This window comes from Lepisosteus platostomus, chromosome 8, assembly GCF_059453375.1.
Source record: "Lepisosteus platostomus isolate fLepPlt1 chromosome 8, fLepPlt1.hap1, whole genome shotgun sequence".
In the NCBI taxonomy this organism is placed as follows: domain Eukaryota; kingdom Metazoa; phylum Chordata; class Actinopteri; order Semionotiformes; family Lepisosteidae; genus Lepisosteus; species Lepisosteus platostomus.
The window spans coordinates 14,910,689-14,935,000 of NC_142618.1; the positions used below are offsets into that span (position 1 = coordinate 14,910,689).

The 24,312-nt window shown below is 55.1% G+C and overlaps 48 non-coding genes across 48 annotated transcripts; 32 read left to right on the top strand and 16 right to left on the bottom strand.

Annotated features, from left to right (window-relative positions):
- The first annotated feature begins 471 nt into the window (after nucleotides 1-471).
- Nucleotides 472-543, top strand: trnae-cuc (transfer RNA glutamic acid (anticodon CUC)). Its single transcript has one exon. It is a non-coding gene; the product is annotated as a tRNA-Glu (tRNA).
- An 81-nt stretch (nucleotides 544-624) lies between these two features.
- On the bottom strand, nucleotides 625-696 carry trnaq-cug (transfer RNA glutamine (anticodon CUG)). The gene has a single exon. It is a non-coding gene; the product is annotated as a tRNA-Gln (tRNA).
- Nucleotides 697-898: 202 nt separating this feature from the next.
- trnat-ugu (transfer RNA threonine (anticodon UGU)) lies at nucleotides 899-971 on the top strand. The gene has a single exon. It is a non-coding gene; the product is annotated as a tRNA-Thr (tRNA).
- A 1,055-nt stretch (nucleotides 972-2,026) lies between these two features.
- Nucleotides 2,027-2,098, top strand: trnae-cuc (transfer RNA glutamic acid (anticodon CUC)). The gene has a single exon. It is a non-coding gene; the product is annotated as a tRNA-Glu (tRNA).
- An 81-nt stretch (nucleotides 2,099-2,179) lies between these two features.
- Nucleotides 2,180-2,251, bottom strand: trnaq-cug (transfer RNA glutamine (anticodon CUG)). Its single transcript has one exon. It is a non-coding gene; the product is annotated as a tRNA-Gln (tRNA).
- Nucleotides 2,252-2,453: 202 nt separating this feature from the next.
- trnat-ugu (transfer RNA threonine (anticodon UGU)) lies at nucleotides 2,454-2,526 on the top strand. The gene has a single exon. It is a non-coding gene; the product is annotated as a tRNA-Thr (tRNA).
- A 1,055-nt stretch (nucleotides 2,527-3,581) lies between these two features.
- trnae-cuc (transfer RNA glutamic acid (anticodon CUC)) lies at nucleotides 3,582-3,653 on the top strand. The gene has a single exon. It is a non-coding gene; the product is annotated as a tRNA-Glu (tRNA).
- An 81-nt stretch (nucleotides 3,654-3,734) lies between these two features.
- On the bottom strand, nucleotides 3,735-3,806 carry trnaq-cug (transfer RNA glutamine (anticodon CUG)). Its single transcript has one exon. It is a non-coding gene; the product is annotated as a tRNA-Gln (tRNA).
- A 202-nt stretch (nucleotides 3,807-4,008) lies between these two features.
- On the top strand, nucleotides 4,009-4,081 carry trnat-ugu (transfer RNA threonine (anticodon UGU)). The gene has a single exon. It is a non-coding gene; the product is annotated as a tRNA-Thr (tRNA).
- Nucleotides 4,082-5,136: 1,055 nt separating this feature from the next.
- Nucleotides 5,137-5,208, top strand: trnae-cuc (transfer RNA glutamic acid (anticodon CUC)). Its single transcript has one exon. It is a non-coding gene; the product is annotated as a tRNA-Glu (tRNA).
- An 81-nt stretch (nucleotides 5,209-5,289) lies between these two features.
- On the bottom strand, nucleotides 5,290-5,361 carry trnaq-cug (transfer RNA glutamine (anticodon CUG)). Its single transcript has one exon. It is a non-coding gene; the product is annotated as a tRNA-Gln (tRNA).
- A 202-nt stretch (nucleotides 5,362-5,563) lies between these two features.
- trnat-ugu (transfer RNA threonine (anticodon UGU)) lies at nucleotides 5,564-5,636 on the top strand. The gene has a single exon. It is a non-coding gene; the product is annotated as a tRNA-Thr (tRNA).
- A 1,055-nt stretch (nucleotides 5,637-6,691) lies between these two features.
- On the top strand, nucleotides 6,692-6,763 carry trnae-cuc (transfer RNA glutamic acid (anticodon CUC)). The gene has a single exon. It is a non-coding gene; the product is annotated as a tRNA-Glu (tRNA).
- An 82-nt stretch (nucleotides 6,764-6,845) lies between these two features.
- trnaq-cug (transfer RNA glutamine (anticodon CUG)) lies at nucleotides 6,846-6,917 on the bottom strand. The gene has a single exon. It is a non-coding gene; the product is annotated as a tRNA-Gln (tRNA).
- Nucleotides 6,918-7,119: 202 nt separating this feature from the next.
- Nucleotides 7,120-7,192, top strand: trnat-ugu (transfer RNA threonine (anticodon UGU)). Its single transcript has one exon. It is a non-coding gene; the product is annotated as a tRNA-Thr (tRNA).
- Nucleotides 7,193-8,247: 1,055 nt separating this feature from the next.
- On the top strand, nucleotides 8,248-8,319 carry trnae-cuc (transfer RNA glutamic acid (anticodon CUC)). The gene has a single exon. It is a non-coding gene; the product is annotated as a tRNA-Glu (tRNA).
- An 82-nt stretch (nucleotides 8,320-8,401) lies between these two features.
- Nucleotides 8,402-8,473, bottom strand: trnaq-cug (transfer RNA glutamine (anticodon CUG)). Its single transcript has one exon. It is a non-coding gene; the product is annotated as a tRNA-Gln (tRNA).
- Nucleotides 8,474-8,675: 202 nt separating this feature from the next.
- trnat-ugu (transfer RNA threonine (anticodon UGU)) lies at nucleotides 8,676-8,748 on the top strand. Its single transcript has one exon. It is a non-coding gene; the product is annotated as a tRNA-Thr (tRNA).
- Nucleotides 8,749-9,803: 1,055 nt separating this feature from the next.
- trnae-cuc (transfer RNA glutamic acid (anticodon CUC)) lies at nucleotides 9,804-9,875 on the top strand. The gene has a single exon. It is a non-coding gene; the product is annotated as a tRNA-Glu (tRNA).
- An 81-nt stretch (nucleotides 9,876-9,956) lies between these two features.
- trnaq-cug (transfer RNA glutamine (anticodon CUG)) lies at nucleotides 9,957-10,028 on the bottom strand. Its single transcript has one exon. It is a non-coding gene; the product is annotated as a tRNA-Gln (tRNA).
- A 202-nt stretch (nucleotides 10,029-10,230) lies between these two features.
- Nucleotides 10,231-10,303, top strand: trnat-ugu (transfer RNA threonine (anticodon UGU)). Its single transcript has one exon. It is a non-coding gene; the product is annotated as a tRNA-Thr (tRNA).
- Nucleotides 10,304-11,358: 1,055 nt separating this feature from the next.
- Nucleotides 11,359-11,430, top strand: trnae-cuc (transfer RNA glutamic acid (anticodon CUC)). The gene has a single exon. It is a non-coding gene; the product is annotated as a tRNA-Glu (tRNA).
- An 82-nt stretch (nucleotides 11,431-11,512) lies between these two features.
- Nucleotides 11,513-11,584, bottom strand: trnaq-cug (transfer RNA glutamine (anticodon CUG)). The gene has a single exon. It is a non-coding gene; the product is annotated as a tRNA-Gln (tRNA).
- Nucleotides 11,585-11,786: 202 nt separating this feature from the next.
- trnat-ugu (transfer RNA threonine (anticodon UGU)) lies at nucleotides 11,787-11,859 on the top strand. The gene has a single exon. It is a non-coding gene; the product is annotated as a tRNA-Thr (tRNA).
- Nucleotides 11,860-12,914: 1,055 nt separating this feature from the next.
- Nucleotides 12,915-12,986, top strand: trnae-cuc (transfer RNA glutamic acid (anticodon CUC)). Its single transcript has one exon. It is a non-coding gene; the product is annotated as a tRNA-Glu (tRNA).
- An 82-nt stretch (nucleotides 12,987-13,068) lies between these two features.
- Nucleotides 13,069-13,140, bottom strand: trnaq-cug (transfer RNA glutamine (anticodon CUG)). The gene has a single exon. It is a non-coding gene; the product is annotated as a tRNA-Gln (tRNA).
- Nucleotides 13,141-13,342: 202 nt separating this feature from the next.
- On the top strand, nucleotides 13,343-13,415 carry trnat-ugu (transfer RNA threonine (anticodon UGU)). The gene has a single exon. It is a non-coding gene; the product is annotated as a tRNA-Thr (tRNA).
- Nucleotides 13,416-14,470: 1,055 nt separating this feature from the next.
- On the top strand, nucleotides 14,471-14,542 carry trnae-cuc (transfer RNA glutamic acid (anticodon CUC)). Its single transcript has one exon. It is a non-coding gene; the product is annotated as a tRNA-Glu (tRNA).
- An 81-nt stretch (nucleotides 14,543-14,623) lies between these two features.
- Nucleotides 14,624-14,695, bottom strand: trnaq-cug (transfer RNA glutamine (anticodon CUG)). The gene has a single exon. It is a non-coding gene; the product is annotated as a tRNA-Gln (tRNA).
- Nucleotides 14,696-14,897: 202 nt separating this feature from the next.
- trnat-ugu (transfer RNA threonine (anticodon UGU)) lies at nucleotides 14,898-14,970 on the top strand. Its single transcript has one exon. It is a non-coding gene; the product is annotated as a tRNA-Thr (tRNA).
- Nucleotides 14,971-16,025: 1,055 nt separating this feature from the next.
- trnae-cuc (transfer RNA glutamic acid (anticodon CUC)) lies at nucleotides 16,026-16,097 on the top strand. The gene has a single exon. It is a non-coding gene; the product is annotated as a tRNA-Glu (tRNA).
- An 82-nt stretch (nucleotides 16,098-16,179) lies between these two features.
- Nucleotides 16,180-16,251, bottom strand: trnaq-cug (transfer RNA glutamine (anticodon CUG)). The gene has a single exon. It is a non-coding gene; the product is annotated as a tRNA-Gln (tRNA).
- Nucleotides 16,252-16,453: 202 nt separating this feature from the next.
- On the top strand, nucleotides 16,454-16,526 carry trnat-ugu (transfer RNA threonine (anticodon UGU)). The gene has a single exon. It is a non-coding gene; the product is annotated as a tRNA-Thr (tRNA).
- Nucleotides 16,527-17,581: 1,055 nt separating this feature from the next.
- trnae-cuc (transfer RNA glutamic acid (anticodon CUC)) lies at nucleotides 17,582-17,653 on the top strand. The gene has a single exon. It is a non-coding gene; the product is annotated as a tRNA-Glu (tRNA).
- Nucleotides 17,654-17,734: 81 nt separating this feature from the next.
- trnaq-cug (transfer RNA glutamine (anticodon CUG)) lies at nucleotides 17,735-17,806 on the bottom strand. Its single transcript has one exon. It is a non-coding gene; the product is annotated as a tRNA-Gln (tRNA).
- Nucleotides 17,807-18,008: 202 nt separating this feature from the next.
- trnat-ugu (transfer RNA threonine (anticodon UGU)) lies at nucleotides 18,009-18,081 on the top strand. Its single transcript has one exon. It is a non-coding gene; the product is annotated as a tRNA-Thr (tRNA).
- A 1,055-nt stretch (nucleotides 18,082-19,136) lies between these two features.
- trnae-cuc (transfer RNA glutamic acid (anticodon CUC)) lies at nucleotides 19,137-19,208 on the top strand. Its single transcript has one exon. It is a non-coding gene; the product is annotated as a tRNA-Glu (tRNA).
- An 82-nt stretch (nucleotides 19,209-19,290) lies between these two features.
- On the bottom strand, nucleotides 19,291-19,362 carry trnaq-cug (transfer RNA glutamine (anticodon CUG)). The gene has a single exon. It is a non-coding gene; the product is annotated as a tRNA-Gln (tRNA).
- Nucleotides 19,363-19,564: 202 nt separating this feature from the next.
- trnat-ugu (transfer RNA threonine (anticodon UGU)) lies at nucleotides 19,565-19,637 on the top strand. Its single transcript has one exon. It is a non-coding gene; the product is annotated as a tRNA-Thr (tRNA).
- A 1,055-nt stretch (nucleotides 19,638-20,692) lies between these two features.
- On the top strand, nucleotides 20,693-20,764 carry trnae-cuc (transfer RNA glutamic acid (anticodon CUC)). The gene has a single exon. It is a non-coding gene; the product is annotated as a tRNA-Glu (tRNA).
- An 82-nt stretch (nucleotides 20,765-20,846) lies between these two features.
- On the bottom strand, nucleotides 20,847-20,918 carry trnaq-cug (transfer RNA glutamine (anticodon CUG)). The gene has a single exon. It is a non-coding gene; the product is annotated as a tRNA-Gln (tRNA).
- A 202-nt stretch (nucleotides 20,919-21,120) lies between these two features.
- Nucleotides 21,121-21,193, top strand: trnat-ugu (transfer RNA threonine (anticodon UGU)). The gene has a single exon. It is a non-coding gene; the product is annotated as a tRNA-Thr (tRNA).
- A 1,055-nt stretch (nucleotides 21,194-22,248) lies between these two features.
- Nucleotides 22,249-22,320, top strand: trnae-cuc (transfer RNA glutamic acid (anticodon CUC)). The gene has a single exon. It is a non-coding gene; the product is annotated as a tRNA-Glu (tRNA).
- Nucleotides 22,321-22,402: 82 nt separating this feature from the next.
- trnaq-cug (transfer RNA glutamine (anticodon CUG)) lies at nucleotides 22,403-22,474 on the bottom strand. Its single transcript has one exon. It is a non-coding gene; the product is annotated as a tRNA-Gln (tRNA).
- Nucleotides 22,475-22,676: 202 nt separating this feature from the next.
- Nucleotides 22,677-22,749, top strand: trnat-ugu (transfer RNA threonine (anticodon UGU)). Its single transcript has one exon. It is a non-coding gene; the product is annotated as a tRNA-Thr (tRNA).
- A 1,055-nt stretch (nucleotides 22,750-23,804) lies between these two features.
- On the top strand, nucleotides 23,805-23,876 carry trnae-cuc (transfer RNA glutamic acid (anticodon CUC)). The gene has a single exon. It is a non-coding gene; the product is annotated as a tRNA-Glu (tRNA).
- Nucleotides 23,877-23,957: 81 nt separating this feature from the next.
- Nucleotides 23,958-24,029, bottom strand: trnaq-cug (transfer RNA glutamine (anticodon CUG)). Its single transcript has one exon. It is a non-coding gene; the product is annotated as a tRNA-Gln (tRNA).
- Nucleotides 24,030-24,231: 202 nt separating this feature from the next.
- On the top strand, nucleotides 24,232-24,304 carry trnat-ugu (transfer RNA threonine (anticodon UGU)). Its single transcript has one exon. It is a non-coding gene; the product is annotated as a tRNA-Thr (tRNA).
- The last annotated feature ends 8 nt before the right edge of the window (nucleotides 24,305-24,312 follow it).

A 24,312-nucleotide genomic window follows, 5' to 3' on the forward strand; every position in this document is an offset into this window, starting at 1 on the left:
GCTCTCAACTTGGTGTAAGTCTTGTTTTCTTCTTTGTGCTGGGCGATCTGGTTTTCTTTGTGTGTGTGAGTGTTAACCCACCGATGTGTGATGGCTGTAACTCCAGTGATTGTGAAGAATCTTTAGAAATCTTGTACTGCAAGTTTTGTCTGTCAAGCGACACTAGTCTGTATGACACTGAACCTGGTGGGTTTCCCTGTTGTGTCCTTCCAGTCATTCATACCACGGTTCCTCCCCCAGGTGGCTGACCATTGTGTCGCGGAAGCCGTTGTAGCAGTGATTCTTTTGCGGGTTAGATCTAAGTGACGACGGCAGGCGGGGTCGTGTCTTCAACGGGTTACTGCAGTTTTAAGAATCGCTGGTGGACGAGTCTCTGTCTCAATTCAAGATTGCCGAGCTTGGCCCCGCTTTCAGAGCCGACGTCGGTCGCGCTGCGGGCACGCCACAGACGGGAGAGGGCTTTCCTCCGTGTCCCTGGTGGTCTAGTGGTTAGGATTCGGCGCTCTCACCGCCGCGGCCCGGGTTCGATTCCCGGTCAGGGAAGCGTGGCCTTTTTTTTCCCCACCCCGTTTGTTTCAGCGGTAATTCCCGTTTGGCATTCCAGACACCAATTCCACCCACAAAAGGTTCCACCGAGATTTGAACTCGGATCGCTGGATTCAGAGTCCAGAGTGCTAACCATTACACCATGGAACCACACAAGAGCCAGGCCGACTGTCGATTCCCTCGGTGATCTTCGGTGTCTTCCATGGGCCTGTGCAAGACTTCAGCTTCGCCGTGGCGTCCTTTCTCTGCTTTCTCCGCTGTGTAGCTGAGCCGGGCACCGTGTCTCCCTCATGTTGCCAGCTGCTTGACTCGGTACGTTTGTCTGCGTGTGAGTCAGGACCTGGAGCCTTGTGGCTCCATAGCTCAGGGGTTAGAGCACTGGTCTTGTAAACCAGGGGTCGCGAGTTCAAATCTCGCTGGGGCCTTTTGCACTCGGGCTGGACTCGGAGCAGGGTCTCCCACTTGTAAAGGGGTATCAGCTGAGGGCCATAGTTGTGTGATTACTGGCAAGCAACAGGGTGTGGTGGCTCTTGACTTCCTCTGTCTCTTGCTTGCTTCCTGTCCCTCACTCACACCCCACGCCCCGGGGACGTCACACCCTGCTGTGTTAATTGATAGGTGCCGAGGAAAACAATGCCAAGCAGGCTGTCGTTGTCCTCATCAAGTCCCGGGCTCCTCCCCGACTGTGTGGGAACTGACGAGCACTTGCGACAAATGCTGCCATTGGACTCCTTGATTAAGAAGGCGGGGGCCCCTGCGTAGATGAAGCAGCAGTTCAGCAGAAGCGCAAGAGAGATTTTCCTGGAGAGCCTTTGCAGACCAGGAAGCAGACACACGGGCTGCTTGTGTTTTCATTGCCCGCCACAGGCTGCTTTGGCATAACGGGCTCGACCTGAGCAGCGCGGGCATCCCGGAGCCATCTTATCGCGGTCTGGTTCTGGCCTTGTGTAGGGAAAGCCTGGCGTCAATATCGAAGATAGTCGTTATTCCGTTCCCCCAGCGGCAAAGTGCTCTCAACTTGGTGTAAGTCTTGTTTTCTTCTTTGTGCTGGGCGATCTGGTTTTCTTTGTGTGTGTGAGTGTTAACCCACCGATGTGTGATGGCTGTAACTCCAGTGATTGTGAAGAATCTTTAGAAATCTTGTACTGCAAGTTTTGTCTGTCAAGCGACACTAGTCTGTATGACACTGAACCTGGTGGGTTTCCCTGTTGTGTCCTTCCAGTCATTCATACCACGGTTCCTCCCCCAGGTGGCTGACCATTGTGTCGCGGAAGCCGTTGTAGCAGTGATTCTTTTGCGGGTTAGATCTAAGTGACGACGGCAGGCGGGGTCGTGTCTTCAACGGGTTACTGCAGTTTTAAGAATCGCTGGTGGACGAGTCTCTGTCTCAATTCAAGATTGCCGAGCTTGGCCCCGCTTTCAGAGCCGACGTCGGTCACGCTGCGGGCACGCCACAGACGGGAGAGGGCTTTCCTCCGTGTCCCTGGTGGTCTAGTGGTTAGGATTCGGCGCTCTCACCGCCGCGGCCCGGGTTCGATTCCCGGTCAGGGAAGCGTGGCCTTTTTTTTCCCCACCCCGTTTGTTTCAGCGGTAATTCCCGTTTGGCATTCCAGACACCAATTCCACCCACAAAAGGTTCCACCGAGATTTGAACTCGGATCGCTGGATTCAGAGTCCAGAGTGCTAACCATTACACCATGGAACCACACAAGAGCCAGGCCGACTGTCGATTCCCTCGGTGATCTTCGGTGTCTTCCATGGGCCTGTGCAAGACTTCAGCTTCGCCGTGGCGTCCTTTCTCTGCTTTCTCCGCTGTGTAGCTGAGCCGGGCACCGTGTCTCCCTCATGTTGCCAGCTGCTTGACTCGGTACGTTTGTCTGCGCGTGAGTCAGGACCTGGAGCCTTGTGGCTCCATAGCTCAGGGGTTAGAGCACTGGTCTTGTAAACCAGGGGTCGCGAGTTCAAATCTCGCTGGGGCCTTTTGCACTCGGGCTGGACTCGGAGCAGGGTCTCCCACTTGTAAAGGGGTATCAGCTGAGGGCCATAGTTGTGTGATTACTGGCAAGCAACAGGGTGTGGTGGCTCTTGACTTCCTCTGTCTCTTGCTTGCTTCCTGTCCCTCACTCACACCCCACGCCCCGGGGACGTCACACCCTGCTGTGTTAATTGATAGGTGTCGAGGAAAACAATGCCAAGCAGGCTGTCGTTGTCCTCATCAAGTCCCGGGCTCCTCCCCGACTGTGTGGGAACTGACGAGCACTTGCGACAAATGCTGCCATTGGACTCCTTGATTAAGAAGGCGGGGGCCCCTGCGTAGATGAAGCAGCAGTTCAGCAGAAGCGCAAGAGAGATTTTCCTGGAGAGCCTTTGCAGACCAGGAAGCAGACACACGGGCTGCATGTGTTTTCATTGCCCGCCACAGGCTGCTTTGGCATAACGGGCTCGACCTGAGCAGCGCGGGCATCCCGGAGCCATCTTATCGCGGTCTGGTTCTGGCCTTGTGTAGGGAAAGCCTGGCGTCAATATCGAAGATAGTCGTTATTCCGTTCCCCCAGCGGCAAAGTGCTCTCAACTTGGTGTAAGTCTTGTTTTCTTCTTTGTGCTGGGCGATCTGGTTTTCTTTGTGTGTGTGAGTGTTAACCCACCGATGTGTGATGGCTGTAACTCCAGTGATTGTGAAGAATCTTTAGAAATCTTGTACTGCAAGTTTTGTCTGTCAAGCGACACTAGTCTGTATGACACTGAACCTGGTGGGTTTCCCTGTTGTGTCCTTCCAGTCATTCATACCACGGTTCCTCCCCCAGGTGGCTGACCATTGTGTCGCGGAAGCCGTTGTAGCAGTGATTCTTTTGCGGGTTAGATCTAAGTGACGACGGCAGGCGGGGTCGTGTCTTCAACGGGTTACTGCAGTTTTAAGAATCGCTGGTGGACGAGTCTCTGTCTCAATTCAAGATTGCCGAGCTTGGCCCCGCTTTCAGAGCCGACGTCGGTCGCGCTGCGGGCACGCCACAGACGGGAGAGGGCTTTCCTCCGTGTCCCTGGTGGTCTAGTGGTTAGGATTCGGCGCTCTCACCGCCGCGGCCCGGGTTCGATTCCCGGTCAGGGGAGCGTGGCCTTTTTTTTCCCCACCCCGTTTGTTTCAGCGGTAATTCCCGTTTGGCATTCCAGACACCAATTCCACCCACAAAAGGTTCCACCGAGATTTGAACTCGGATCGCTGGATTCAGAGTCCAGAGTGCTAACCATTACACCATGGAACCACACAAGAGCCAGGCCGACTGTCGATTCCCTCGGTGATCTTCGGTGTCTTCCATGGGCCTGTGCAAGACTTCAGCTTCGCCGTGGCGTCCTTTCTCTGCTTTCTCCGCTGTGTAGCTGAGCCGGGCACCGTGTCTCCCTCATGTTGCCAGCTGCTTGACTCGGTACGTTTGTCTGCGCGTGAGTCAGGACCTGGAGCCTTGTGGCTCCATAGCTCAGGGGTTAGAGCACTGGTCTTGTAAACCAGGGGTCGCGAGTTCAAATCTCGCTGGGGCCTTTTGCACTCGGGCTGGACTCGGAGCAGGGTCTCCCACTTGTAAAGGGGTATCAGCTGAGGGCCATAGTTGTGTGATTACTGGCAAGCAACAGGGTGTGGTGGCTCTTGACTTCCTCTGTCTCTTGCTTGCTTCCTGTCCCTCACTCACACCCCACGCCCCGGGGACGTCACACCCTGCTGTGTTAATTGATAGGTGCCGAGGAAAACAATGCCAAGCAGGCTGTCGTTGTCCTCATCAAGTCCCGGGCTCCTCCCCGACTGTGTGGGAACTGACGAGCACTTGCGACAAATGCTGCCATTGGACTCCTTGATTAAGAAGGCGGGGGCCCCTGCGTAGATGAAGCAGCAGTTCAGCAGAAGCGCAAGAGAGATTTTCCTGGAGAGCCTTTGCAGACCAGGAAGCAGACACACGGGCTGCTTGTGTTTTCATTGCCCGCCACAGGCTGCTTTGGCATAACGGGCTCGACCTGAGCAGCGCGGGCATCCCGGAGCCATCTTATCGCGGTCTGGTTCTGGCCTTGTGTAGGGAAAGCCTGGCGTCAATATCGAAGATAGTCGTTATTCCGTTCCCCCAGCGGCAAAGTGCTCTCAACTTGGTGTAAGTCTTGTTTTCTTCTTTGTGCTGGGCGATCTGGTTTTCTTTGTGTGTGTGAGTGTTAACCCACCGATGTGTGATGGCTGTAACTCCAGTGATTGTGAAGAATCTTTAGAAATCTTGTACTGCAAGTTTTGTCTGTCAAGCGACACTAGTCTGTATGACACTGAACCTGGTGGGTTTCCCTGTTGTGTCCTTCCAGTCATTCATACCACGGTTCCTCCCCCAGGTGGCTGACCATTGTGTCGCGGAAGCCGTTGTAGCAGTGATTCTTTTGCGGGTTAGATCTAAGTGACGACGGCAGGCGGGGTCGTGTCTTCAACGGGTTACTGCAGTTTTAAGAATCGCTGGTGGACGAGTCTCTGTCTCAATTCAAGATTGCCGAGCTTGGCCCCGCTTTCAGAGCCGACGTCGGTCACGCTGCGGGCACGCCACAGACGGGAGAGGGCTTTCCTCCGTGTCCCTGGTGGTCTAGTGGTTAGGATTCGGCGCTCTCACCGCCGCGGCCCGGGTTCGATTCCCGGTCAGGGAAGCGTGGCCTTTTTTTTCCCCACCCCGTTTGTTTCAGCGGTAATTCCCGTTTGGCATTCCAGACACCAATTCCACCCACAAAAGGTTCCACCGAGATTTGAACTCGGATCGCTGGATTCAGAGTCCAGAGTGCTAACCATTACACCATGGAACCACACAAGAGCCAGGCCGACTGTCGATTCCCTCGGTGATCTTCGGTGTCTTCCATGGGCCTGTGCAAGACTTCAGCTTCGCCGTGGCGTCCTTTCTCTGCTTTCTCCGCTGTGTAGCTGAGCCGGGCACCGTGTCTCCCTCATGTTGCCAGCTGCTTGACTCGGTACGTTTGTCTGCGCGTGAGTCAGGACCTGGAGCCTTGTGGCTCCATAGCTCAGGGGTTAGAGCACTGGTCTTGTAAACCAGGGGTCGCGAGTTCAAATCTCGCTGGGGCCTTTTGCACTCGGGCTGGACTCGGAGCAGGGTCTCCCACTTGTAAAGGGGTATCAGCTGAGGGCCATAGTTGTGTGATTACTGGCAAGCAACAGGGTGTGGTGGCTCTTGACTTCCTCTGTCTCTTGCTTGCTTCCTGTCCCTCACTCACACCCCACGCCCCGGGGACGTCACACCCTGCTGTGTTAATTGATAGGTGTCGAGGAAAACAATGCCAAGCAGGCTGTCGTTGTCCTCATCAAGTCCCGGGCTCCTCCCCGACTGTGTGGGAACTGACGAGCACTTGCGACAAATGCTGCCATTGGACTCCTTGATTAAGAAGGCGGGGGCCCCTGCGTAGATGAAGCAGCAGTTCAGCAGAAGCGCAAGAGAGATTTTCCTGGAGAGCCTTTGCAGACCAGGAAGCAGACACACGGGCTGCATGTGTTTTCATTGCCCGCCACAGGCTGCTTTGGCATAACGGGCTCGACCTGAGCAGCGCGGGCATCCCGGAGCCATCTTATCGCGGTCTGGTTCTGGCCTTGTGTAGGGAAAGCCTGGCGTCAATATCGAAGATAGTCGTTATTCCGTTCCCCCAGCGGCAAAGTGCTCTCAACTTGGTGTAAGTCTTGTTTTCTTCTTTGTGCTGGGCGATCTGGTTTTCTTTGTGTGTGTGAGTGTTAACCCACCGATGTGTGATGGCTGTAACTCCAGTGATTGTGAAGAATCTTTAGAAATCTTGTACTGCAAGTTTTGTCTGTCAAGCGACACTAGTCTGTATGACACTGAACCTGGTGGGTTTCCCTGTTGTGTCCTTCCAGTCATTCATACCACGGTTCCTCCCCCAGGTGGCTGACCATTGTGTCGCGGAAGCCGTTGTAGCAGTGATTCTTTTGCGGGTTAGATCTAAGTGACGACGGCAGGCGGGGTCGTGTCTTCAACGGGTTACTGCAGTTTTAAGAATCGCTGGTGGACGAGTCTCTGTCTCAATTCAAGATTGCCGAGCTTGGCCCCGCTTTCAGAGCCGACGTCGGTCGCGCTGCGGGCACGCCACAGACGGGAGAGGGCTTTCCTCCGTGTCCCTGGTGGTCTAGTGGTTAGGATTCGGCGCTCTCACCGCCGCGGCCCGGGTTCGATTCCCGGTCAGGGGAGCGTGGCCTTTTTTTTTCCCCACCCCGTTTGTTTCAGCGGTAATTCCCGTTTGGCATTCCAGACACCAATTCCACCCACAAAAGGTTCCACCGAGATTTGAACTCGGATCGCTGGATTCAGAGTCCAGAGTGCTAACCATTACACCATGGAACCACACAAGAGCCAGGCCGACTGTCGATTCCCTCGGTGATCTTCGGTGTCTTCCATGGGCCTGTGCAAGACTTCAGCTTCGCCGTGGCGTCCTTTCTCTGCTTTCTCCGCTGTGTAGCTGAGCCGGGCACCGTGTCTCCCTCATGTTGCCAGCTGCTTGACTCGGTACGTTTGTCTGCGCGTGAGTCAGGACCTGGAGCCTTGTGGCTCCATAGCTCAGGGGTTAGAGCACTGGTCTTGTAAACCAGGGGTCGCGAGTTCAAATCTCGCTGGGGCCTTTTGCACTCGGGCTGGACTCGGAGCAGGGTCTCCCACTTGTAAAGGGGTATCAGCTGAGGGCCATAGTTGTGTGATTACTGGCAAGCAACAGGGTGTGGTGGCTCTTGACTTCCTCTGTCTCTTGCTTGCTTCCTGTCCCTCACTCACACCCCACGCCCCGGGGACGTCACACCCTGCTGTGTTAATTGATAGGTGTCGAGGAAAACAATGCCAAGCAGGCTGTCGTTGTCCTCATCAAGTCCCGGGCTCCTCCCCGACTGTGTGGGAACTGACGAGCACTTGCGACAAATGCTGCCATTGGACTCCTTGATTAAGAAGGCGGGGGCCCCTGCGTAGATGAAGCAGCAGTTCAGCAGAAGCGCAAGAGAGATTTTCCTGGAGAGCCTTTGCAGACCAGGAAGCAGACACACGGGCTGCATGTGTTTTCATTGCCCGCCACAGGCTGCTTTGGCATAACGGGCTCGACCTGAGCAGCGCGGGCATCCCGGAGCCATCTTATCGCGGTCTGGTTCTGGCCTTGTGTAGGGAAAGCCTGGCGTCAATATCGAAGATAGTCGTTATTCCGTTCCCCCAGCGGCAAAGTGCTCTCAACTTGGTGTAAGTCTTGTTTTCTTCTTTGTGCTGGGCGATCTGGTTTTCTTTGTGTGTGTGAGTGTTAACCCACCGATGTGTGATGGCTGTAACTCCAGTGATTGTGAAGAATCTTTAGAAATCTTGTACTGCAAGTTTTGTCTGTCAAGCGACACTAGTCTGTATGACACTGAACCTGGTGGGTTTCCCTGTTGTGTCCTTCCAGTCATTCATACCACGGTTCCTCCCCCAGGTGGCTGACCATTGTGTCGCGGAAGCCGTTGTAGCAGTGATTCTTTTGCGGGTTAGATCTAAGTGACGACGGCAGGCGGGGTCGTGTCTTCAACGGGTTACTGCAGTTTTAAGAATCGCTGGTGGACGAGTCTCTGTCTCAATTCAAGATTGCCGAGCTTGGCCCCGCTTTCAGAGCCGACGTCGGTCGCGCTGCGGGCACGCCACAGACGGGAGAGGGCTTTCCTCCGTGTCCCTGGTGGTCTAGTGGTTAGGATTCGGCGCTCTCACCGCCGCGGCCCGGGTTCGATTCCCGGTCAGGGAAGCGTGGCCTTTTTTTTTCCCCACCCCGTTTGTTTCAGCGGTAATTCCCGTTTGGCATTCCAGACACCAATTCCACCCACAAAAGGTTCCACCGAGATTTGAACTCGGATCGCTGGATTCAGAGTCCAGAGTGCTAACCATTACACCATGGAACCACACAAGAGCCAGGCCGACTGTCGATTCCCTCGGTGATCTTCGGTGTCTTCCATGGGCCTGTGCAAGACTTCAGCTTCGCCGTGGCGTCCTTTCTCTGCTTTCTCCGCTGTGTAGCTGAGCCGGGCACCGTGTCTCCCTCATGTTGCCAGCTGCTTGACTCGGTATGTTTGTCTGCGCGTGAGTCAGGACCTGGAGCCTTGTGGCTCCATAGCTCAGGGGTTAGAGCACTGGTCTTGTAAACCAGGGGTCGCGAGTTCAAATCTCGCTGGGGCCTTTTGCACTCGGGCTGGACTCGGAGCAGGGTCTCCCACTTGTAAAGGGGTATCAGCTGAGGGCCATAGTTGTGTGATTACTGGCAAGCAACAGGGTGTGGTGGCTCTTGACTTCCTCTGTCTCTTGCTTGCTTCCTGTCCCTCACTCACACCCCACGCCCCGGGGACGTCACACCCTGCTGTGTTAATTGATAGGTGCCGAGGAAAACAATGCCAAGCAGGCTGTCGTTGTCCTCATCAAGTCCCGGGCTCCTCCCCGACTGTGTGGGAACTGACGAGCACTTGCGACAAATGCTGCCATTGGACTCCTTGATTAAGAAGGCGGGGGCCCCTGCGTAGATGAAGCAGCAGTTCAGCAGAAGCGCAAGAGAGATTTTCCTGGAGAGCCTTTGCAGACCAGGAAGCAGACACACGGGCTGCTTGTGTTTTCATTGCCCGCCACAGGCTGCTTTGGCATAACGGGCTCGACCTGAGCAGCGCGGGCATCCCGGAGCCATCTTATCGCGGTCTGGTTCTGGCCTTGTGTAGGGAAAGCCTGGCGTCAATATCGAAGATAGTCGTTATTCCGTTCCCCCAGCGGCAAAGTGCTCTCAACTTGGTGTAAGTCTTGTTTTCTTCTTTGTGCTGGGCGATCTGGTTTTCTTTGTGTGTGTGAGTGTTAACCCACCGATGTGTGATGGCTGTAACTCCAGTGATTGTGAAGAATCTTTAGAAATCTTGTACTGCAAGTTTTGTCTGTCAAGCGACACTAGTCTGTATGACACTGAACCTGGTGGGTTTCCCTGTTGTGTCCTTCCAGTCATTCATACCACGGTTCCTCCCCCAGGTGGCTGACCATTGTGTCGCGGAAGCCGTTGTAGCAGTGATTCTTTTGCGGGTTAGATCTAAGTGACGACGGCAGGCGGGGTCGTGTCTTCAACGGGTTACTGCAGTTTTAAGAATCGCTGGTGGACGAGTCTCTGTCTCAATTCAAGATTGCCGAGCTTGGCCCCGCTTTCAGAGCCGACGTCGGTCACGCTGCGGGCACGCCACAGACGGGAGAGGGCTTTCCTCCGTGTCCCTGGTGGTCTAGTGGTTAGGATTCGGCGCTCTCACCGCCGCGGCCCGGGTTCGATTCCCGGTCAGGGAAGCGTGGCCTTTTTTTTCCCCACCCCGTTTGTTTCAGCGGTAATTCCCGTTTGGCATTCCAGACACCAATTCCACCCACAAAAGGTTCCACCGAGATTTGAACTCGGATCGCTGGATTCAGAGTCCAGAGTGCTAACCATTACACCATGGAACCACACAAGAGCCAGGCCGACTGTCGATTCCCTCGGTGATCTTCGGTGTCTTCCATGGGCCTGTGCAAGACTTCAGCTTCGCCGTGGCGTCCTTTCTCTGCTTTCTCCGCTGTGTAGCTGAGCCGGGCACCGTGTCTCCCTCATGTTGCCAGCTGCTTGACTCGGTACGTTTGTCTGCGCGTGAGTCAGGACCTGGAGCCTTGTGGCTCCATAGCTCAGGGGTTAGAGCACTGGTCTTGTAAACCAGGGGTCGCGAGTTCAAATCTCGCTGGGGCCTTTTGCACTCGGGCTGGACTCGGAGCAGGGTCTCCCACTTGTAAAGGGGTATCAGCTGAGGGCCATAGTTGTGTGATTACTGGCAAGCAACAGGGTGTGGTGGCTCTTGACTTCCTCTGTCTCTTGCTTGCTTCCTGTCCCTCACTCACACCCCACGCCCCGGGGACGTCACACCCTGCTGTGTTAATTGATAGGTGTCGAGGAAAACAATGCCAAGCAGGCTGTCGTTGTCCTCATCAAGTCCCGGGCTCCTCCCCGACTGTGTGGGAACTGACGAGCACTTGCGACAAATGCTGCCATTGGACTCCTTGATTAAGAAGGCGGGGGCCCCTGCGTAGATGAAGCAGCAGTTCAGCAGAAGCGCAAGAGAGATTTTCCTGGAGAGCCTTTGCAGACCAGGAAGCAGACACACGGGCTGCATGTGTTTTCATTGCCCGCCACAGGCTGCTTTGGCATAACGGGCTCGACCTGAGCAGCGCGGGCATCCCGGAGCCATCTTATCGCGGTCTGGTTCTGGCCTTGTGTAGGGAAAGCCTGGCGTCAATATCGAAGATAGTCGTTATTCCGTTCCCCCAGCGGCAAAGTGCTCTCAACTTGGTGTAAGTCTTGTTTTCTTCTTTGTGCTGGGCGATCTGGTTTTCTTTGTGTGTGTGAGTGTTAACCCACCGATGTGTGATGGCTGTAACTCCAGTGATTGTGAAGAATCTTTAGAAATCTTGTACTGCAAGTTTTGTCTGTCAAGCGACACTAGTCTGTATGACACTGAACCTGGTGGGTTTCCCTGTTGTGTCCTTCCAGTCATTCATACCACGGTTCCTCCCCCAGGTGGCTGACCATTGTGTCGCGGAAGCCGTTGTAGCAGTGATTCTTTTGCGGGTTAGATCTAAGTGACGACGGCAGGCGGGGTCGTGTCTTCAACGGGTTACTGCAGTTTTAAGAATCGCTGGTGGACGAGTCTCTGTCTCAATTCAAGATTGCCGAGCTTGGCCCCGCTTTCAGAGCCGACGTCGGTCGCGCTGCGGGCACGCCACAGACGGGAGAGGGCTTTCCTCCGTGTCCCTGGTGGTCTAGTGGTTAGGATTCGGCGCTCTCACCGCCGCGGCCCGGGTTCGATTCCCGGTCAGGGGAGCGTGGCCTTTTTTTTTCCCCACCCCGTTTGTTTCAGCGGTAATTCCCGTTTGGCATTCCAGACACCAATTCCACCCACAAAAGGTTCCACCGAGATTTGAACTCGGATCGCTGGATTCAGAGTCCAGAGTGCTAACCATTACACCATGGAACCACACAAGAGCCAGGCCGACTGTCGATTCCCTCGGTGATCTTCGGTGTCTTCCATGGGCCTGTGCAAGACTTCAGCTTCGCCGTGGCGTCCTTTCTCTGCTTTCTCCGCTGTGTAGCTGAGCCGGGCACCGTGTCTCCCTCATGTTGCCAGCTGCTTGACTCGGTACGTTTGTCTGCGCGTGAGTCAGGACCTGGAGCCTTGTGGCTCCATAGCTCAGGGGTTAGAGCACTGGTCTTGTAAACCAGGGGTCGCGAGTTCAAATCTCGCTGGGGCCTTTTGCACTCGGGCTGGACTCGGAGCAGGGTCTCCCACTTGTAAAGGGGTATCAGCTGAGGGCCATAGTTGTGTGATTACTGGCAAGCAACAGGGTGTGGTGGCTCTTGACTTCCTCTGTCTCTTGCTTGCTTCCTGTCCCTCACTCACACCCCACGCCCCGGGGACGTCACACCCTGCTGTGTTAATTGATAGGTGTCGAGGAAAACAATGCCAAGCAGGCTGTCGTTGTCCTCATCAAGTCCCGGGCTCCTCCCCGACTGTGTGGGAACTGACGAGCACTTGCGACAAATGCTGCCATTGGACTCCTTGATTAAGAAGGCGGGGGCCCCTGCGTAGATGAAGCAGCAGTTCAGCAGAAGCGCAAGAGAGATTTTCCTGGAGAGCCTTTGCAGACCAGGAAGCAGACACACGGGCTGCATGTGTTTTCATTGCCCGCCACAGGCTGCTTTGGCATAACGGGCTCGACCTGAGCAGCGCGGGCATCCCGGAGCCATCTTATCGCGGTCTGGTTCTGGCCTTGTGTAGGGAAAGCCTGGCGTCAATATCGAAGATAGTCGTTATTCCGTTCCCCCAGCGGCAAAGTGCTCTCAACTTGGTGTAAGTCTTGTTTTCTTCTTTGTGCTGGGCGATCTGGTTTTCTTTGTGTGTGTGAGTGTTAACCCACCGATGTGTGATGGCTGTAACTCCAGTGATTGTGAAGAATCTTTAGAAATCTTGTACTGCAAGTTTTGTCTGTCAAGCGACACTAGTCTGTATGACACTGAACCTGGTGGGTTTCCCTGTTGTGTCCTTCCAGTCATTCATACCACGGTTCCTCCCCCAGGTGGCTGACCATTGTGTCGCGGAAGCCGTTGTAGCAGTGATTCTTTTGCGGGTTAGATCTAAGTGACGACGGCAGGCGGGGTCGTGTCTTCAACGGGTTACTGCAGTTTTAAGAATCGCTGGTGGACGAGTCTCTGTCTCAATTCAAGATTGCCGAGCTTGGCCCCGCTTTCAGAGCCGACGTCGGTCGCGCTGCGGGCACGCCACAGACGGGAGAGGGCTTTCCTCCGTGTCCCTGGTGGTCTAGTGGTTAGGATTCGGCGCTCTCACCGCCGCGGCCCGGGTTCGATTCCCGGTCAGGGAAGCGTGGCCTTTTTTTTTCCCCACCCCGTTTGTTTCAGCGGTAATTCCCGTTTGGCATTCCAGACACCAATTCCACCCACAAAAGGTTCCACCGAGATTTGAACTCGGATCGCTGGATTCAGAGTCCAGAGTGCTAACCATTACACCATGGAACCACACAAGAGCCAGGCCGACTGTCGATTCCCTCGGTGATCTTCGGTGTCTTCCATGGGCCTGTGCAAGACTTCAGCTTCGCCGTGGCGTCCTTTCTCTGCTTTCTCCGCTGTGTAGCTGAGCCGGGCACCGTGTCTCCCTCATGTTGCCAGCTGCTTGACTCGGTACGTTTGTCTGCGCGTGAGTCAGGACCTGGAGCCTTGTGGCTCCATAGCTCAGGGGTTAGAGCACTGGTCTTGTAAACCAGGGGTCGCGAGTTCAAATCTCGCTGGGGCCTTTTGCACTCGGGCTGGACTCGGAGCAGGGTCTCCCACTTGTAAAGGGGTATCAGCTGAGGGCCATAGTTGTGTGATTACTGGCAAGCAACAGGGTGTGGTGGCTCTTGACTTCCTCTGTCTCTTGCTTGCTTCCTGTCCCTCACTCACACCCCACGCCCCGGGGACGTCACACCCTGCTGTGTTAATTGATAGGTGCCGAGGAAAACAATGCCAAGCAGGCTGTCGTTGTCCTCATCAAGTCCCGGGCTCCTCCCCGACTGTGTGGGAACTGACGAGCACTTGCGACAAATGCTGCCATTGGACTCCTTGATTAAGAAGGCGGGGGCCCCTGCGTAGATGAAGCAGCAGTTCAGCAGAAGCGCAAGAGAGATTTTCCTGGAGAGCCTTTGCAGACCAGGAAGCAGACACACGGGCTGCTTGTGTTTTCATTGCCCGCCACAGGCTGCTTTGGCATAACGGGCTCGACCTGAGCAGCGCGGGCATCCCGGAGCCATCTTATCGCGGTCTGGTTCTGGCCTTGTGTAGGGAAAGCCTGGCGTCAATATCGAAGATAGTCGTTATTCCGTTCCCCCAGCGGCAAAGTGCTCTCAACTTGGTGTAAGTCTTGTTTTCTTCTTTGTGCTGGGCGATCTGGTTTTCTTTGTGTGTGTGAGTGTTAACCCACCGATGTGTGATGGCTGTAACTCCAGTGATTGTGAAGAATCTTTAGAAATCTTGTACTGCAAGTTTTGTCTGTCAAGCGACACTAGTCTGTATGACACTGAACCTGGTGGGTTTCCCTGTTGTGTCCTTCCAGTCATTCATACCACGGTTCCTCCCCCAGGTGGCTGACCATTGTGTCGCGGAAGCCGTTGTAGCAGTGATTCTTTTGCGGGTTAGATCTAAGTGACGACGGCAGGCGGGGTCGTGTCTTCAACGGGTTACTGCAGTTTTAAGAATCGCTGGTGGACGAGTCTCTGTCTCAATTCAAGATTGCCGAGCTTGGCCCCGCTTTCAGAGCCGACGTCGGTCACGCTGCGGGCACGCCACAGACGGGAGAGGGCTTTCCTCCGTGTCCCTGGTGGTCTAGTGGTTAGGATTCGGCGCTCTCACCGCCGCGGCCCGGGTTCGATTCCCGGTCAGGGAAGCGTGGCCTTTTTTTTCCCCACCCCGTTTGTTTCAGCGGTAATTCCCGTTTGGCATTCCAGACACCAATTCCACCCACAAAAGGTTCCACCGAGATTTGAACTCGGATCGCTGGATTCAGAGTCCAGAGTGCTAACCATTACACCATGGAACCACACAAGAGCCAGGCCGACTGTCGATTCCCTCGGTGATCTTCGGTGTCTTCCATGGGCCTGTGCAAGACTTCAGCTTCGCCGTGGCGTCCTTTCTCTGCTTTCTCCGCTGTGTAGCTGAGCCGGGCACCGTGTCTCCCTCATGTTGCCAGCTGCTTGACTCGGTACGTTTGTCTGCGCGTGAGTCAGGACCTGGAGCCTTGTGGCTCCATAGCTCAGGGGTTAGAGCACTGGTCTTGTAAACCAGGGGTCGCGAGTTCAAATCTCGCTGGGGCCTTTTGCACTCGGGCTGGACTCGGAGCAGGGTCTCCCACTTGTAAAGGGGTATCAGCTGAGGGCCATAGTTGTGTGATTACTGGCAAGCAACAGGGTGTGGTGGCTCTTGACTTCCTCTGTCTCTTGCTTGCTTCCTGTCCCTCACTCACACCCCACGCCCCGGGGACGTCACACCCTGCTGTGTTAATTGATAGGTGCCGAGGAAAACAATGCCAAGCAGGCTGTCGTTGTCCTCATCAAGTCCCGGGCTCCTCCCCGACTGTGTGGGAACTGACGAGCACTTGCGACAAATGCTGCCATTGGACTCCTTGATTAAGAAGGCGGGGGCCCCTGCGTAGATGAAGCAGCAGTTCAGCAGAAGCGCAAGAGAGATTTTCCTGGAGAGCCTTTGCAGACCAGGAAGCAGACACACGGGCTGCTTGTGTTTTCATTGCCCGCCACAGGCTGCTTTGGCATAACGGGCTCGACCTGAGCAGCGCGGGCATCCCGGAGCCATCTTATCGCGGTCTGGTTCTGGCCTTGTGTAGGGAAAGCCTGGCGTCAATATCGAAGATAGTCGTTATTCCGTTCCCCCAGCGGCAAAGTGCTCTCAACTTGGTGTAAGTCTTGTTTTCTTCTTTGTGCTGGGCGATCTGGTTTTCTTTGTGTGTGTGAGTGTTAACCCACCGATGTGTGATGGCTGTAACTCCAGTGATTGTGAAGAATCTTTAGAAATCTTGTACTGCAAGTTTTGTCTGTCAAGCGACACTAGTCTGTATGACACTGAACCTGGTGGGTTTCCCTGTTGTGTCCTTCCAGTCATTCATACCACGGTTCCTCCCCCAGGTGGCTGACCATTGTGTCGCGGAAGCCGTTGTAGCAGTGATTCTTTTGCGGGTTAGATCTAAGTGACGACGGCAGGCGGGGTCGTGTCTTCAACGGGTTACTGCAGTTTTAAGAATCGCTGGTGGACGAGTCTCTGTCTCAATTCAAGATTGCCGAGCTTGGCCCCGCTTTCAGAGCCGACGTCGGTCGCGCTGCGGGCACGCCACAGACGGGAGAGGGCTTTCCTCCGTGTCCCTGGTGGTCTAGTGGTTAGGATTCGGCGCTCTCACCGCCGCGGCCCGGGTTCGATTCCCGGTCAGGGAAGCGTGGCCTTTTTTTTTCCCCACCCCGTTTGTTTCAGCGGTAATTCCCGTTTGGCATTCCAGACACCAATTCCACCCACAAAAGGTTCCACCGAGATTTGAACTCGGATCGCTGGATTCAGAGTCCAGAGTGCTAACCATTACACCATGGAACCACACAAGAGCCAGGCCGACTGTCGATTCCCTCGGTGATCTTCGGTGTCTTCCATGGGCTTGTGCAAGACTTCAGCTTCGCCGTGGCGTCCTTTCTCTGCTTTCTCCGCTGTGTAGCTGAGCCGGGCACCGTGTCTCCCTCATGTTGCCAGCTGCTTGACTCGGTACGTTTGTCTGCGCGTGAGTCAGGACCTGGAGCCTTGTGGCTCCATAGCTCAGGGGTTAGAGCACTGGTCTTGTAAACCAGGGGTCGCGAGTTCAAATCTCGCTGGGGCCTTTCGCACTCGGCCTGGACTCGGAGCAGGGTCTCCCACTTGTAAAGGGGTATCAGCTGAGGGCCATAGTTGTGTGATTACTGGCAAGCAACAGGGTGTGGTGGCTCTTGACTTCCTCTGTCTCTTGCTTGCTTCCTGTCCCTCACTCACACCCCACGCCCCGGGGACGTCACACCCTGCTGTGTTAATTGATAGGTGCCGAGGAAAACAATGCCAAGCAGGCTGTCGTTGTCCTCATCAAGTCCCGGGCTCCTCCCCGACTGTGTGGGAACTGACGAGCACTTGCGACAAATGCTGCCATTGGACTCCTTGATTAAGAAGGCGGGGGCCCCTGCGTAGATGAAGCAGCAGTTCAGCAGAAGCGCAAGAGAGATTTTCCTGGAGAACCTTTGCAGACCAGGAAGCAGACACACGGGCTGCTTGTGCTTTCATTGCCCGCCACAGGCTGCTTTGGCATAACGGGCTCGACCTGAGCAGCGCGGGCATCCCGGAGCCATCTTATCGCGGTCTGGTTCTGGCCTTGTGTAGGGAAAGCCTGGCGTCAATATCGAAGATAGTCGTTATTCCGTTCCCCCAGCGGCAAAGTGCTCTCAACTTGGTGTAAGTCTTGTTTTCTTCTTTGTGCTGGGCGATCTGGTTTTCTTTGTGTGTGTGAGTGTTAACCCACCGATGTGTGATGGCTGTAACTCCAGTGATTGTGAAGAATCTTTAGAAATCTTGTACTGCAAGTTTTGTCTGTCAAGCGACACTAGTCTGTATGACACTGAACCTGGTGGGTTTCCCTGTTGTGTCCTTCCAGTCATTCATACCACGGTTCCTCCCCCAGGTGGCTGACCATTGTGTCGCGGAAGCCGTTGTAGCAGTGATTCTTTTGCGGGTTAGATCTAAGTGACGACGGCAGGCGGGGTCGTGTCTTCAACGGGTTACTGCAGTTTTAAGAATCGCTGGTGGACGAGTCTCTGTCTCAATTCAAGATTGCCGAGCTTGGCCCCGCTTTCAGAGCCGATGTCGGTCGCGCTGCGGGCACGCCACAGACGGGAGAGGGCTTTCCTCCGTGTCCCTGGTGGTCTAGTGGTTAGGATTCGGCGCTCTCACCGCCGCGGCCCGGGTTCGATTCCCGGTCAGGGAAGCGTGGCCTTTTTTTTCCCCACCCCGTTTGTTTCAGCGGTAATTCCCGTTTGGCATTCCAGACACCAATTCCACCCACAAAAGGTTCCACTGAGATTTGAACTCGGATCGCTGGATTCAGAGTCCAGAGTGCTAACCATTACACCATGGAACCACACAAGAGCCAGGCCGACTGTCGATTCCCTCGGTGATCTTCGGTGTCTTCCATGGGCCTGTGCAAGACTTCAGCTTCGCCGTGGCGTCCTTTCTCTGCTTTCTCCGCTGTGTAGCTGAGCCGGGCACCGTGTCTCCCTCATGTTGCCAGCTGCTTGACTCGGTACGTTTGTCTGCGCGTGAGTCAGGACCTGGAGCCTTGTGGCTCCATAGCTCAGGGGTTAGAGCACTGGTCTTGTAAACCAGGGGTCGCGAGTTCAAATCTCGCTGGGGCCTTTTGCACTCGGGCTGGACTCGGAGCAGGGTCTCCCACTTGTAAAGGGGTATCAGCTGAGGGCCATAGTTGTGTGATTACTGGCAAGCAACAGGGTGTGGTGGCTCTTGACTTCCTCTGTCTCTTGCTTGCTTCCTGTCCCTCACTCACACCCCACGCCCCGGGGACGTCACACCCTGCTGTGTTAATTGATAGGTGCCGAGGAAAACAATGCCAAGCAGGCTGTCGTTGTCCTCATCAAGTCCCGGGCTCCTCCCCGACTGTGTGGGAACTGACGAGCACTTGCGACAAATGCTGCCATTGGACTCCTTGATTAAGAAGGCGGGGGCCCCTGCGTAGATGAAGCAGCAGTTCAGCAGAAGCGCAAGAGAGATTTTCCTGGAGAGCCTTTGCAGACCAGGAAGCAGACACACGGGCTGCTTGTGTTTTCATTGCCCGCCACAGGCTGCTTTGGCATAACGGGCTCGACCTGAGCAGCGCGGGCATCCCGGAGCCATCTTATCGCGGTCTGGTTCTGGCCTTGTGTAGGGAAAGCCTGGCGTCAATATCGAAGATAGTCGTTATTCCGTTCCCCCAGCGGCAAAGTGCTCTCAACTTGGTGTAAGTCTTGTTTTCTTCTTTGTGCTGGGCGATCTGGTTTTCTTTGTGTGTGTGAGTGTTAACCCACCGATGTGTGATGGCTGTAACTCCAGTGATTGTGAAGAATCTTTAGAAATCTTGTACTGCAAGTTTTGTCTGTCAAGCGACACTAGTCTGTATGACACTGAACCTGGTGGGTTTCCCTGTTGTGTCCTTCCAGTCATTCATACCACGGTTCCTCCCCCAGGTGGCTGACCATTGTGTCGCGGAAGCCGTTGTAGCAGTGATTCTGTTGCGGGTTAGATCTAAGTGACGACGGCAGGCGGGGTCGTGTCTTCAACGGGTTACTGCAGTTTTAAGAATCGCTGGTGGACGAGTCTCTGTCTCAATTCAAGATTGCCGAGCTTGGCCCCGCTTTCAGAGCCGACGTCGGTCGCGCTGCGGGCACGCCACAGACGGGAGAGGGCTTTCCTCCGTGTCCCTGGTGGTCTAGTGGTTAGGATTCGGCGCTCTCACCGCCGCGGCCCGGGTTCGATTCCCGGTCAGGGAAGCGTGGCCTTTTTTTTTCCCCACCCCGTTTGTTTCAGCGGTAATTCCCGTTTGGCATTCCAGACACCAATTCCACCCACAAAAGGTTCCACCGAGATTTGAACTCGGATCGCTGGATTCAGAGTCCAGAGTGCTAACCATTACACCATGGAACCACACAAGAGCCAGGCCGACTGTCGATTCCCTCGGTGATCTTCGGTGTCTTCCATGGGCCTGTGCAAGACTTCAGCTTCGCCGTGGCGTCCTTTCTCTGCTTTCTCCGCTGTGTAGCTGAGCCGGGCACCGTGTCTCCCTCATGTTGCCAGCTGCTTGACTCGGTACGTTTGTCTGCGCGTGAGTCAGGACCTGGAGCCTTGTGGCTCCATAGCTCAGGGGTTAGAGCACTGGTCTTGTAAACCAGGGGTCGCGAGTTCAAATCTCGCTGGGGCCTTTTGCACTCGGGCTGGACTCGGAGCAGGGTCTCCCACTTGTAAAGGGGTATCAGCTGAGGGCCATAGTTGTGTGATTACTGGCAAGCAACAGGGTGTGGTGGCTCTTGACTTCCTCTGTCTCTTGCTTGCTTCCTGTCCCTCACTCACACCCCACGCCCCGGGGACGTCACACCCTGCTGTGTTAATTGATAGGTGCCGAGGAAAACAATGCCAAGCAGGCTGTCGTTGTCCTCATCAAGTCCCGGGCTCCTCCCCGACTGTGTGGGAACTGACGAGCACTTGCGACAAATGCTGCCATTGGACTCCTTGATTAAGAAGGCGGGGGCCCCTGCGTAGATGAAGCAGCAGTTCAGCAGAAGCGCAAGAGAGATTTTCCTGGAGAGCCTTTGCAGACCAGGAAGCAGACACACGGGCTGCTTGTGTTTTCATTGCCCGCCACAGGCTGCTTTGGCATAACGGGCTCGACCTGAGCAGCGCGGGCATCCCGGAGCCATCTTATCGCGGTCTGGTTCTGGCCTTGTGTAGGGAAAGCCTGGCGTCAATATCGAAGATAGTCGTTATTCCGTTCCCCCAGCGGCAAAGTGCTCTCAACTTGGTGTAAGTCTTGTTTTCTTCTTTGTGCTGGGCGATCTGGTTTTCTTTGTGTGTGTGAGTGTTAACCCACCGATGTGTGATGGCTGTAACTCCAGTGATTGTGAAGAATCTTTAGAAATCTTGTACTGCAAGTTTTGTCTGTCAAGCGACACTAGTCTGTATGACACTGAACCTGGTGGGTTTCCCTGTTGTGTCCTTCCAGTCATTCATACCACGGTTCCTCCCCCAGGTGGCTGACCATTGTGTCGCGGAAGCCGTTGTAGCAGTGATTCTTTTGCGGGTTAGATCTAAGTGACGACGGCAGGCGGGGTCGTGTCTTCAACGGGTTACTGCAGTTTTAAGAATCGCTGGTGGACGAGTCTCTGTCTCAATTCAAGATTGCCGAGCTTGGCCCCGCTTTCAGAGCCGACGTCGGTCGCGCTGCGGGCACGCCACAGACGGGAGAGGGCTTTCCTCCGTGTCCCTGGTGGTCTAGTGGTTAGGATTCGGCGCTCTCACCGCCGCGGCCCGGGTTCGATTCCCGGTCAGGGAAGCGTGGCCTTTTTTTTTCCCCACCCCGTTTGTTTCAGCGGTAATTCCCGTTTGGCATTCCAGACACCAATTCCACCCACAAAAGGTTCCACCGAGATTTGAACTCGGATCGCTGGATTCAGAGTCCAGAGTGCTAACCATTACACCATGGAACCACACAAGAGCCAGGCCGACTGTCGATTCCCTCGGTGATCTTCGGTGTCTTCCATGGGCTTGTGCAAGACTTCAGCTTCGCCGTGGCGTCCTTTCTCTGCTTTCTCCGCTGTGTAGCTGAGCCGGGCACCGTGTCTCCCTCATGTTGCCAGCTGCTTGACTCGGTACGTTTGTCTGCGCGTGAGTCAGGACCTGGAGCCTTGTGGCTCCATAGCTCAGGGGTTAGAGCACTGGTCTTGTAAACCAGGGGTCGCGAGTTCAAATCTCGCTGGGGCCTTTTGCACTCGGGCTGGACTCGGAGCAGGGTCTCCCACTTGTAAAGGGGTATCAGCTGAGGGCCATAGTTGTGTGATTACTGGCAAGCAACAGGGTGTGGTGGCTCTTGACTTCCTCTGTCTCTTGCTTGCTTCCTGTCCCTCACTCACACCCCACACCCCGGGGACGTCACACCCTGCTGTGTTAATTGATAGGTGCCGAGGAAAACAATGCCAAGCAGGCTGTCGTTGTCCTCATCAAGTCCCGGGCTCCTCCCCGACTGTGTGGGAACTGACGAGCACTTGCGACAAATGCTGCCATTGGACTCCTTGATTAAGAAGGCGGGGGCCCCTGCGTAGATGAAGCAGCAGTTCAGCAGAAGCGCAAGAGAGATTTTCCTGGAGAGCCTTTGCAGACCAGGAAGCAGACACACGGGCTGCTTGTGTTTTCATTGCCCGCCACAGGCTGCTTTGGCATAACGGGCTCGACCTGAGCAGCGCGGGCATCCCGGAGCCATCTTATCGCGGTCTGGTTCTGGCCTTGTGTAGGGAAAGCCTGGCGTCAATATCGAAGATAGTCGTTATTCCGTTCCCCCAGCGGCAAAGTGCTCTCAACTTGGTGTAAGTCTTGTTTTCTTCTTTGTGCTGGGCGATCTGGTTTTCTTTGTGTGTGTGAGTGTTAACCCACCGATGTGTGATGGCTGTAACTCCAGTGATTGTGAAGAATCTTTAGAAATCTTGTACTGCAAGTTTTGTCTGTCAAGCGACACTAGTCTGTATGACACTGAACCTGGTGGGTTTCCCTGTTGTGTCCTTCCAGTCATTCATACCACGGTTCCTCCCCCAGGTGGCTGACCATTGTGTCGCGGAAGCCGTTGTAGCAGTGATTCTTTTGCGGGTTAGATCTAAGTGACGACGGCAGGCGGGGTCGTGTCTTCAACGGGTTACTGCAGTTTTAAGAATCGCTGGTGGACGAGTCTCTGTCTCAATTCAAGATTGCCGAGCTTGGCCCCGCTTTCAGAGCCGACGTCGGTCGCGCTGCGGGCACGCCACAGACGGGAGAGGGCTTTCCTCCGTGTCCCTGGTGGTCTAGTGGTTAGGATTCGGCGCTCTCACCGCCGCGGCCCGGGTTCGATTCCCGGTCAGGGAAGCGTGGCCTTTTTTTTTCCCCACCCCGTTTGTTTCAGCGGTAATTCCCGTTTGGCATTCCAGACACCAATTCCACCCACAAAAGGTTCCACCGAGATTTGAACTCGGATCGCTGGATTCAGAGTCCAGAGTGCTAACCATTACACCATGGAACCACACAAGAGCCAGGCCGACTGTCGATTCCCTCGGTGATCTTCGGTGTCTTCCATGGGCCTGTGCAAGACTTCAGCTTCGCCGTGGCGTCCTTTCTCTGCTTTCTCCGCTGTGTAGCTGAGCCGGGCACCGTGTCTCCCTCATGTTGCCAGCTGCTTGACTCGGTACGTTTGTCTGCGCGTGAGTCAGGACCTGGAGCCTTGTGGCTCCATAGCTCAGGGGTTAGAGCACTGGTCTTGTAAACCAGGGGTCGCGAGTTCAAATCTCGCTGGGGCCTTTTGCACTCGGGCTGGACTCGGTGCAGGGTCTCCCACTTGTAAAGGGGTATCAGCTGAGGGCCATAGTTGTGTGATTACTGGCAAGCAACAGGGTGTGGTGGCTCTTGACTTCCTCTGTCTCTTGCTTGCTTCCTGTCCCTCACTCACACCCCACGCCCCGGGGACGTCACACCCTGCTGTGTTAATTGATAGGTGCCGAGGAAAACAATGCCAAGCAGGCTGTCGTTGTCCTCATCAAGTCCCGGGCTCCTCCCCGACTGTGTGGGAACTGACGAGCACTTGCGACAAATGCTGCCATTGGACTCCTTGATTAAGAAGGCGGGGGCCCCTGCGTAGATGAAGCAGCAGTTCAGCAGAAGCGCAAGAGAGATTTTCCTGGAGAGCCTTTGCAGACCAGGAAGCAGACACACGGGCTGCTTGTGTTTTCATTGCCCGCCACAGGCTGCTTTGGCATAACGGGCTCGACCTGAGCAGCGCGGGCATCCCGGAGCCATCTTATCGCGGTCTGGTTCTGGCCTTGTGTAGGGAAAGCCTGGCGTCAATATCGAAGATAGTCGTTATTCCGTTCCCCCAGCGGCAAAGTGCTCTCAACTTGGTGTAAGTCTTGTTTTCTTCTTTGTGCTGGGCGATCTGGTTTTCTTTGTGTGTGTGAGTGTTAACCCACCGATGTGTGATGGCTGTAACTCCAGTGATTGTGAAGAATCTTTAGAAATCTTGTACTGCAAGTTTTGTCTGTCAAGCGACACTAGTCTGTATGACACTGAACCTGGTGGGTTTCCCTGTTGTGTCCTTCCAGTCATTCATACCACGGTTCCTCCCCCAGGTGGCTGACCATTGTGTCGCGGAAGCCGTTGTAGCAGTGATTCTTTTGCGGGTTAGATCTAAGTGACGACGGCAGGCGGGGTCGTGTCTTCAACGGGTTACTGCAGTTTTAAGAATCGCTGGTGGACGAGTCTCTGTCTCAATTCAAGATTGCCGAGCTTGGCCCCGCTTTCAGAGCCGACGTCGGTCGCGCTGCGGGCACGCCACAGACGGGAGAGGGCTTTCCTCCGTGTCCCTGGTGGTCTAGTGGTTAGGATTCGGCGCTCTCACCGCCGCGGCCCGGGTTCGATTCCCGGTCAGGGAAGCGTGGCCTTTTTTTTCCCCACCCCGTTTGTTTCAGCGGTAATTCCCGTTTGGCATTCCAGACACCAATTCCACCCACAAAAGGTTCCACCGAGATTTGAACTCGGATCGCTGGATTCAGAGTCCAGAGTGCTAACCATTACACCATGGAACCACACAAGAGCCAGGCCGACTGTCGATTCCCTCGGTGATCTTCGGTGTCTTCCATGGGCCTGTGCAAGACTTCAGCTTCGCCGTGGCGTCCTTTCTCTGCTTTCTCCGCTGTGTAGCTGAGCCGGGCACCGTGTCTCCCTCATGTTGCCAGCTGCTTGACTCGGTACGTTTGTCTGCGCGTGAGTCAGGACCTGGAGCCTTGTGGCTCCATAGCTCAGGGGTTAGAGCACTGGTCTTGTAAACCAGGGGTCGCGAGTTCAAATCTCGCTGGGGCCTTTTGCACT